This window comes from Choloepus didactylus, chromosome 1 (genome assembly GCF_015220235.1).
Source record: "Choloepus didactylus isolate mChoDid1 chromosome 1, mChoDid1.pri, whole genome shotgun sequence".
NCBI classification, from domain to species: Eukaryota; Metazoa; Chordata; class Mammalia; order Pilosa; family Megalonychidae; genus Choloepus; species Choloepus didactylus.
Window position 1 is genome coordinate 200793082 of NC_051307.1, and position 10408 is coordinate 200803489.

Here is a 10408-nt window from a genome sequence, read left to right on the forward strand (position 1 = left end):
AGCCTGAGCCAGGTGAGGGTATCTGTCTCCCAGCCATGTGGCACTGAAGCCCAGGGAGGGTAAAGGAGGAATCCACACATGAGGAGAGGCAATGGTGGTTAGATGCAGGTTTTCAATGCCTGAGGAGGGTGAGGAGGGCATCCATGAAGGGAGCAGTGACAACTTGGCTCCGGGTGTCAGAGCCTGAACAGGATGAGGGGGGTTTGTATGGAGGGGCAGCAGTGACCTGGAGTGGGGTGTCAAAACGTGAACAGGTGAGGAGGGCACCCACATTGGAAGGGGGCAATGATGGGATTGATTGGTTACATAGAGGGGATTTGATCAAATAAATAAATACATTGAGGATAATGGGAGCCAGATTTCTGTTAGAGAAGAGTTATAAATATGGATGAGGGAAAAGTAGAATAAACCCTGTGGAACTGGAGGTGAATTTATGTTTTCCAATATACAGAAATAGATGTAAATCAATCTATCTATCTATCTATCTATCTATCTATCTATCTATCTATCTATCTATCTATGTACATACAGGTATTGCCTAGCTCTGTCCACTGAGAGGACCTAGGAGTAGTGGCATCCCAATAGCAATGAGCATCTCAGCACCCAGATCTTGGTTTCTAAATACTTTTCTAAAATGAAACATAGTTCTTTGGAGAAATGGCTGATTCCAGAGCTGGGACAGGGAAATACAAGATGATCCTAGAACATCTTGTAGTAGAAAGTAATGAAGTAATAAGAAAAATGATGGAGACATAGCTAAAGGACCCAGGAGTTAGATTAAAGGAGCTCCCAGGGACCAAGTTGGGCACATTTTTGTTGAGAGGCAATTCTCTGTGTATCTCTCACCTCTCAAGTCTCTGCATATCTTGTGAGCACAAGCATTGGCAACTTTTGTTCCAAACTATCTTTTTAAAGATTTTGTCCAGCAGATGGCCCTAAAAGAGATAATATATCCCTCCAGATCAGATGGCAGATTTGTTTGCTGACTAATTTAGTAAAGATAATGTCTCCTTCCAGGCTGAAGGCTGGGTAGGCTTTCTTAAAGTCCTATTATTAAAATTGGCTTACTTGATGAACACTACAAATATAAATAAGTTCTTCCATGAACTACTACAAATGTATAACACTGTACAGAGAGTTAATCATAGAGTGGTATATGGGGAAAAATTACCTATTGTAAGGTACAGACTATAGTTAACAGTAATACCTTAATATTCTTTCATCAGCACACCAGTACTAGGGGTCAATAATAAGGGGAGATAAGGGATATGGGGTTTTTGGGTTTTCTTTCTTTGTGTCTATCTGATATTTTCTTATTGGAGCAATGGAAATGTTTAAAATTGAGTGTGATGACAATCACACAACTAAGTGATGATACTGTGAGACATTGTATACTTTTGAATTTTTCTTGATGAAATTTGCAGAGTCAAAAAATAAATAATAAATCAACTTCTTTAAAAAAAACTGGTTTGCTAACATTGTTTGCTTTGATGCAAACCCACTGCATTTACCTGGGCCTGCCTCTGTGTTTCCCCTGTAGGAATGGGGGGGGGGGGAAGAGGAATCAGTGCAAACATGCTGCCTGCTATGCCATGAGTAATCATCTCTGACGTAAGAATCTTGGGTCTTCTGTCAGTGTCCATGAAACTGTCTCCTTAACTCAGTGGGATTGCTGAAAGTTCTACTCAGCTTTTTAACCTCTCAGCTACCTCTCAGCAGATACCTTTGGGGAAAGATAGCCCCCAATTCCAGGGTTCACTTCTCTGAGTTTACTTCTTGTCCTGGATCTGGATCCTGTAATTCTTCACTACCTTGTTAGCCACCTGATGCTATAAAATAAACATTATTTCTATTTTCTCTATTCTCTGTGAAGGTTGGCCCAAATTTCCTGGTCCACCATTATTGAAAGTGGAAGGGTGTCTACCTGGAGGATAAAGACAATTTTTTTACTCTGAGATTTCAGGGCCACCAAAAAGAGAGAAATATACATGCACTGAGATAGAAGAGTCAGGATCTCAATTCTCCATTAGCTAGGAAGCATCACAGACTTCTTGGGCCACACCCAGACCAAACTGACCCATGTAGATCTGAAAATAAACAGGCCTTCTGTCTCTCCACATCCCACCTATTAACACCCTATTTGACCTCGAGGCTTAGTTCCAAAGCTACATCTTCTATAACATCTTCCCACCCCCATCCCCCCATCTATCACGCTCCTCACTCAGCCAAATAAAGATTTCTCTCCTCTGTTCTCTCACAGACATTATACCTCTGTTAAGGCGTTTATTCATCCTCACCAAGTATTATACTTGACTGACTACCCATCTTAATAACTAGCAACTTGACGACCAAATCATGTCTTCATTATCTTTGTGTTTTTCAGAATTTACTAAAACAAATATTTGGACAAGCCAAAAAAGGAGATTAAGCAAGAAGCAAGAAGAAAACTAAGATGTGTGGGTCAGGAAAGTCAAGAATGTTTCTGGGGGATGAAAGAAGTGTTGAATGCTGTTGAGGAATCCAGACTGAAGAAGCCTCAAAAGTGCCCTCTAAATGGGGTGGCATGGAGCTAACTGTGACCTTGGCAGGAGCAGCTTCTCTAGAGTGGTAGGTGTGTAAGCCAGACAGACTGGAGTGGGCTGGTGAGAAAATGGGGATTAAGCCTGCGAGTATAGGCAACTGACATGGGCTTGGCTGTGTAGATAAGGGGAATATGAGGTTAAAACGATTCTGAAAGATGAGAGATACCAAAATGTGGCTGAATTCAAAGGGAGAAGGACTCCGTGGAGAAAAGAAAAAGATGCAGTAGAGACTAGATAACTAAAAGAGCAAGGTCTCAGAGAAGAAGAGATGGGATCTAGAGCACATGTGGAAAGACTGGCTTGGATGGGAAGCAGGACCCTTCCTATATTGTAATGGGAAGGAAGAGGGAGAAAATGGGTGCATTTGCAGATACATTCATAGATTTAGAGGTGGGAAGATTCTCTAAGAATCAAAGACATTTCACACTAAATCAAGAGATAGTACAACAGAAGACATCAGCCCACTATCTTTAGCTGATCAGCCTCCATATAAAGTAACTTCCCATAACAACATTTTTTCAAGCCTCCTCATAACTCCCATTGTGCTACACTGTCATAGTAATGAAATCCAGTAATTGGTACCTACTGGTATCCATGCCCTTGTACAGTCCCCTCCCACATGGACTCTGGGTTTGGCCATGTGACTTGCTTTGGCCAGTGACATATCAGCAAACATGACACAAGCCGAAACTTGATAAGCTTATGAATTGGGGGCTGCCCTATTGGAGCCCTGAAATAATTGTGCAGTGAAAAAGCTCAGGATGAAAGATCATGTGGACCCACCAGGTGAACACAGCCACTTGGGAGTCCGGGTGAAATCAGCAGAACTACCCAGAGCAGAAGAATCATCCAGCCAACTCACAGAACAAATCATTGTTGTTTGAAGCCACTAAATTTTGAGGTGATTTGTTGTGCAGCAATAGGTAATTATTATATGCTACAAGGGAGACATGGCTACCTTTAATGTCTTTATGCAAATCAGAAAAAAGTGAATCATAAAAATATGCCCCCACTGGGTAGACACACCTTGTTCAAATAAAAGGTGCCCTGTCCTCCAGGACATGGCCCTGTGCCAAAGTGCACAGCATGGACCTGAGCCTGCACTTAGCTCCTTCACTAGGTATCTTTATGCACTACTTTAAGCTGCACATTTGTGTTTGTATGTGCACACACATGCCTACATGGAGATTCCTACACAATAGCACAGACCGGAAACCTGGCTTTAGGTAGGTTTCTTTATTCCAAGTAAGGACAGAGAGAAAGCTTTAAGTGCTCCCAGCTTTGAGGATTCAGTAGAAGACTGACTTTTATTGAGAAATATAGGCCAAATTCTGCTTATATAGTCACCACACTTTCAGGGGATTTACATTCCTGGCAGGTCATTTAGGCAAGCTCCTTCTTGAAGAAGGATGGACAGTTCCCAACAAAAGAGTCTAAAAACTCTAGTTGTCCATCATGCTTCTGAACCAGCCATGAACATTCCAGAGAAAAGGTAGATAGAGAGCTAGATTCCGGAGGCAGCGGCAGTGATGGGCCCATGGGGAGGTAGCAGAGATGGCACCATGAGCCCAGGCTTCCCTGGTCCTAGGAAAATGTTTTAGACCAGAGGTCTGAGAGAGAAGGCTGTGCAATATATCACCAGTCTTCACAGACCGACAGGCCTGCATCAGGCTGGTCCTGCGCCTTCTGTTCTGGCTGCACAGCGGATACTTCCTTTGGGTCTATAGCACACAGGGCCACTGAGCAAGTAGGGCTCCTCCTCCTCATACCAGCGCTGCTCACTGAAGTCAGGGAAGAAGGTTGCAGTCTCTCTAGTGGCTGAAACCACAGAGTCTGTGAGAGGAGGTAAGACTGAGAAGGTGTTGTCACACTGAGTGCAGGGTGGAGGCAAGAGATTGCCACAATCAGGTTCAGACAGCTTTGCTAAGATGAGCCTCTACTTCTGCTGGTCCTGGGACATGTAAAGAAAGTCCATAGGCCATACCTGCTGAGATGACCAAAAAGGGCCAGAAACACAAGTGGGAATAAAGCTCACTGGGGGAACTAGGCTCTCAGCCCCACCACAGAGCCCACTCACCAAACCCAAAATGAAGCAGGCTCACCTGAACCATGGGTGGTTTTGTGGGTATTGGTGAGGCCAAAACTCCCATGAATAGAATCTGGGGCCATATGGTGTGCTCAAAACACAGTGTCCTCCATCAGTGTGCCCCATCAGTGTCCTTTAGAGCTGGATAGTATTCTTGTGGGCAAAGATGTAGGCTCAGATTGGCCCACTATGAATGAGAGAGGCACATGTCAGGAGATTGGCCATCTGGTCCAGGAAGGCATGCTGTGAGCAGGGCATGAATAAAGGCACATCATACATCCTGAGAGTTCCCTCGCCTTTCCAGATGAGTACCAATGTATAAGAAAGATCACAGAGATCAGCATAGCTGCTAGGCTGCACTGAACAATACTCTTCCACAGCGACTGGACCAGTAACCACCACGGGAAGGTGGCTACTAGGTCATCGTCAGCTCAGAGTCCCAAGCCCATGTATCTTCAGACTTGACATTGAGTACAAGTATAGAGCAGTGAATGAAGTTAATCATTCTATTTGGGGGGCCAACAAAGAGGTATGTCTCAGTGGATAAAGATGATGGGACAAAAATTAGAAGTACCTGGCCATGAACTCCACCAGCCACTGACAGAAAAATTGCCCTGCAAAGAGTACCTTCATCAAGACACTGGTGCCCAAGAGAACTTTTATACTTCTACCTCCTTACCTAGAATAATGAAAACTTACTGACAAAAGAACAAGGACCTTGGAATTTGCCACACCTGGGTCAGAATCCAGGCTCTGCCACTTACAACCTGTGCAGTTTGGGTAAGTCATTATATCTGTGCACTGAGAATACAGCAATACCTACCTCACAGGATTGTTGGGAGACTTAAATAAAATAATGAGCATTATCTTATCTGACAAAGAGCAAACACTCACTAAATGTTAACTACTGATACTAATATGAGGACAGGAAATTAAATTTTGGGGGGCAGTATTAGATAGAACTCTGGTAGAAAATATGGTTACAAAACAACTAATAATCATGAAAAGTCTGGGTATAAACTAAAATTTTAGAAGACTGGCTGAAATCTTACATAGTTTGCAGGTCAGAGAGAACCTGCCCTGTGTATTCCACGTAAAAAAATCTCTCTTGCTCAATTCTCAGTAAAGAGAAACCTCCCATTCAGAGGACTGCTGGTCCTACCTTCATGTTCTTGGTAAAACTTCTGGCAGTCTTCCTTTCTCCACAGCTCTCTCATTCGTACAGTAAGGAACTTGTTGCTCAGAATCTTCTGATGAACAGCCTGTATAAACATCACCCCAAAGATAAATGTCAGTTAAAGGGACCATTTGAGTAAACAGGAGACCCAGCCTAACATAAAGAACTCTGGGAACTCCTTGGAGCCCAGGACTTGAGGATCTGCCCCAATGGTGAAGCAGAAGAGAAAGAAGAATGGGTGAGGTGAAGACCTCCAGTCATGCAGCCAGTGTGTGAGCCCCAAGTGCAAGGGGACAGAAGTGCTGTCTCTGCCCCTCCATTCCTGCAGCCTCTTAAGCTCAAGTCCACAGGACCCACTATAAAAACCTCTTTTCGAGTCAACTTGAGTTGTCCTGCCTCATGTTTCTCCCACTCTATACATACCATCAGACTTGATAAATTTAAAACATCATAATTTACATGTCACACTCTGGTCAGAAGCTTTTTGGGTGCTCCTTTTATTCATGGAATAAAGTGCAGTCACTTTAGCACAGTGTTGAAGGCTACATTTTCCTTCTCCTCCACCACTTCTAGTTCTCTGGTCCCACCATCCCAGCTGCCTGTGGCTCTCAGACCCTCCACATGCATTCCTGCCTCAGCATCTACCTTCTGTGGAACACCCATCCTCCTCCTGTGTGCTATCCAAAGTTCACCCCTCCTTTGAGGGTCGGCTGAGTCACACCACTTCCAGGCCACCACTCCTGAATGCTTTGGTCTTCCTCTGAACGGCAGCAGCCTTACTTCTCTGTGTTGCTCAGTTAGTACTTATCAAGCTATGGTATGCAGAATCCTAAAATGACCACCCACTATTCCCTGCCTAATTCCCAGGGCTGTGAATAGGATGTGATATCATGTCCTTGATTATGTGATGTTACACAGCAAAAGGGGTTTTGCAGATGTAATTGAGGTTATTATCAGTTGATTTTGAGTTAATCAAGAGAGAAATTATCCAGGTGGGCCTAACCAATCACAGGAGTCCTTTAAAAGCAGCGAGTTCTCTCTATCTGGGGTAGAAGAGGAAGGCAAAGAAATTCAAAGCATGAGAGAGATTCAATGCACAGTTGCTGCCTTGAAGATGGAGGGAGCTATGTGGAGAAATATAGGCGGTCTCTAAAAACTGAGAGTGGCCTCCACCTACCAGTCAGCAAGCCAATGGGGACCTCAGTTCCACAACTGCAAGGGACTGAATTCTGCCAACAACTTGAATGAGCTGAGAAGTGGATTTCTCCCTAGAGACTCTAGATAAGGGCCCAGCCAGCCAGCACCTCAATTTGGATCTTGTGAGACCTTAAGGAGAGAATCCAGCTGAGCCTACTGGACCTCTAAACTATAGAAATGTGAAATGATAAATGGGTGGTGTTTTAAGCTGTTAAGTTTGTGGTAATTTGTTATGTAGCAATAAAAACGAATTCATACACAGAGTCTTGAGATTTGGTCTTTTTTAACATTGTATTGGAACATTTCTCATATTTTATATCTGTCCCAATTCTCCAATAGATTTTTAATCTCCTTAGGCTCAGCTTCCATGGCTCCTAGCTTTACCTCTGCAGCATCTAGCATAGGACTGTGCACTCAGTTGCCATGAGTGGCCCTATGGCACCTAAAATGCTAGCAATCCCCAGGGCATATGGTAGAGGGTTAGGATTCTTTCTTACCTCCAGAATCAGTGGGTGAGCGACTCTATCCTGTTTAATCAGAGCTAGAGTAAGCTGGAGAGCCTGAGGGCTTCTGAAGATTGAGGCCATCTCCTGCCATTGAGAGCTGGATTAGGGACCTGCCAGTGCTGTACTCCCAATCCTCCCTACTCTGGGGTCGTGCAGCCTTGTAAACCAGTCTTCTCACTCCTGACACTCATAAAGCTCTTGACACTTACACAGGAAGGCTGTACATATAGTTTTATTTAATTGCCCATTTGGTCTCATAGGATTTAGAGAAGGGGGTGATAAAGGGGACATTCAGGTGTCCCTATGGAGCACATAATCTGGTTTGTTTAACTACAAGGCAAAGAGGGAATTACCCATTTGAGAGAAAAATCAGTTTAAACACTATTTGTTTCCACCAATACTCCCTACCCTTCCTTTCTTTTACATTTATAGAGGATTTACAATTTATACTTCCCAACTGGCTATTCACAGGGTACATGGATTGATTCCCTACTTAAGTCCCCCTATCCCATCAATTTTACAATTGGAAGATTGATGGGTAGGAATTGGGATGTTGCCAGGATACCAAAGCCCGCTGGATACATACTATTTCTTACCTAATATTACAGATAGATCAGGATCTCCTCTGCCCAAATCAAACCCTTTTAATACTCAGCCATCTGCACAGCAAGGCTTAAAGACATGCGATTTCAAGGCGAGGGACTGGTCTTAACCATTTTGTGTATGAGGCAGCTAGGACAGTGTTTGGCACAAAGTTGCTCAATCAATTTTGTTCACTAAATGAACCTATATAGTCTTGTTCTATTCATCTTTGTATTCCTGGTATCTATCATGGTGTAAGAACTCAATAAATTGTGAAAATAATATAATGAACAAAAATATTTTATAAACAGGACTTTGAGATCTCTTCCAATTGTGGGATTCTACTTAATGTGAGAAATTGATCACTTCTGTAGGGGTAAGGATTAGGTCTCGAAAGATTATCTGGTGGAACCCCTAAATCTACCATGGAGATTCATGGTAGATTTAGGGAGAAGGCTTCCATGAATATGTGCAGGGACAGAGTCTGGACAACACTCTCATTTCTCTTAGCCTGAAGGTACCTGGCAATCCTGTTCAAGATGATGCCAGGGTCTGGCCCACATGAGGAAGCTATGCAAGGTCTCTTCTACTCATATTCTTTCCATGGCTATCAGCTTGGAAAGTTTTTCAACTTCCAACCACAAAGCCAAGCCCAGTTTAACCAGTACAGAACCAGCCAACCCACTCTTCCTAACATCCCAGGGGATGAGTAAGCCAGGAGGAAGTATAATCCTTGCCAGATATCTAGGGAGCCAACTTTGACACCTCCTGTCCCTCACCCTCCACACCAACACTATCACTGAGTCCTGGCAATTTAACTTTCCCTCTCAATTGCTACCACCCCAGTCTAAGACATGGTTGGCTTGTCCCTCTTTACACTCTGCTCTCCACACAATAGCCAGAGAGAACTTAAAATGCAAATCTAATAATTCCCCTCCATAACCCTTGGAAGTGTACCCTGTTCTCAGGAGAAAACCCAAATCCTTATTATGGCCTACCAAGCTTTTTATGATCTGGTCCCTGAGAACCTACCTCTCCATCATAATCTGGAAACCCACACTCCTTAGCCTTCTTTTGCTCCAGCCTCATGGGCCTTTCAGTCCCCAAAGACTTTCTGGCCTGACAGCCTCTGTGTGGGGAGTTTTTGCAGTCCAGAATGTGCTTCCCTTGGTTACCTCCCACTCATACACCAGATCTAAGTTCACTTCCCCTGTTATATCTCCTCACAGCTCCTTGCATTTTTCTTCAGTTTCTAATTTTATAGCTACAGTTACTTGATTTATATGTCCCTCTCCACTAGAGGGTCGGCTCCATGAAAGTAGGGGTCTGTTTTGCTCACCATCTTATCCTCAGCATATATGCGGAGTGCCTAGGACACAGCTGGCTCTCAACAGTATTTGTTGAATGATTCAACGAATTAAACTGAACCAGCCCTTCCAAGGCCAGGCTGCTAGGGACTCTCCACGGGAGGATACCCGGTCAGTGGAGAAAGGACATGGTTCCTTTCCTAACGCCCACTAAGTTATGGCTGCCCTTGCTGTTACGGCTGACTTGCCAACAAATGATGACAAGCCGAAAAACTTGCTCAACTTAAAGCGTCACTCCATCACAAAAATTATAACTTCAGAAGTTTGCCTGGTCATTTGCCCCCCATACCTGAGACGCCCACCCGTTCGCATCCCCGAGGCCGGCGGCCAAGCCCTGTCCTCTCACACGCGACTCGGACCCGCCACCCCCTCAATTCCACTTCCGCCTCCAGAACGCCCAGGCCCGGCCCCCACCCCTTCCCTAAGTTAGCCGCGCGACCGCGTCCCTCATCCCCGCGTCCCAAGCCCACCCCAGACTCCAGGTTATTGAGAGCCCCAACACAGCCGTAGACTGACCTCGGATTCACTTGGTCCTCTCGCTGCGGCGCCTGCGCGGCTCAAGAGGGGCCCTTCAGGCACTCGGCCGGTCAGCCCACCTTGGGGTCCTCGCACGGTTGCCTAGCAGCTGCGAGGCCGCGCACTCTGGAAGCTGAATTGAGAGTCCAGGTAGGAGGCCAGGCTGGCAGCCGGGTCCGGATCCAGGCGGGGGCAGCCTGCAACCTACATGGGAAGCGCCGACCTGCTGGTGGTCCTTGTCTCTCTCTAGCACTCGCACGGGACCATATGAGAGGATGAATCCGTACTGGGCGGTGGAGCTCAGCTTGTGGGAATCCTAGGGTGATTTGGGCGCCTGGAGGCGGAAGGAGGGCCAGGCTGTGGGACCGGCGCGGCTATGGGAGGCTGGACGGACA

At 45.2% G+C, this 10408-nt stretch overlaps 1 long non-coding RNA gene across 3 annotated transcripts; it reads right to left on the bottom strand.

Annotated features, from left to right (window-relative positions):
• Positions 1-3084: 3084 nt before the first annotated feature.
• On the bottom strand, positions 3085-10051 carry LOC119544516. Of its 3 annotated transcripts, XR_005218853.1 has the most exons (4): positions 10014-10051; positions 5831-5930; positions 4685-4855; positions 3085-4569 (listed from the first exon to the last, which is right to left on the bottom strand). It is a non-coding gene; the product is annotated as an uncharacterized LOC119544516 (long non-coding RNA). The 3 variants fall into 3 exon arrangements; XR_005218852.1 differs by having other exon boundaries at positions 3085-4855; XR_005218854.1 differs by having other exon boundaries at positions 3085-4911.
• Positions 10052-10408: the final 357 nt, after the last annotated feature.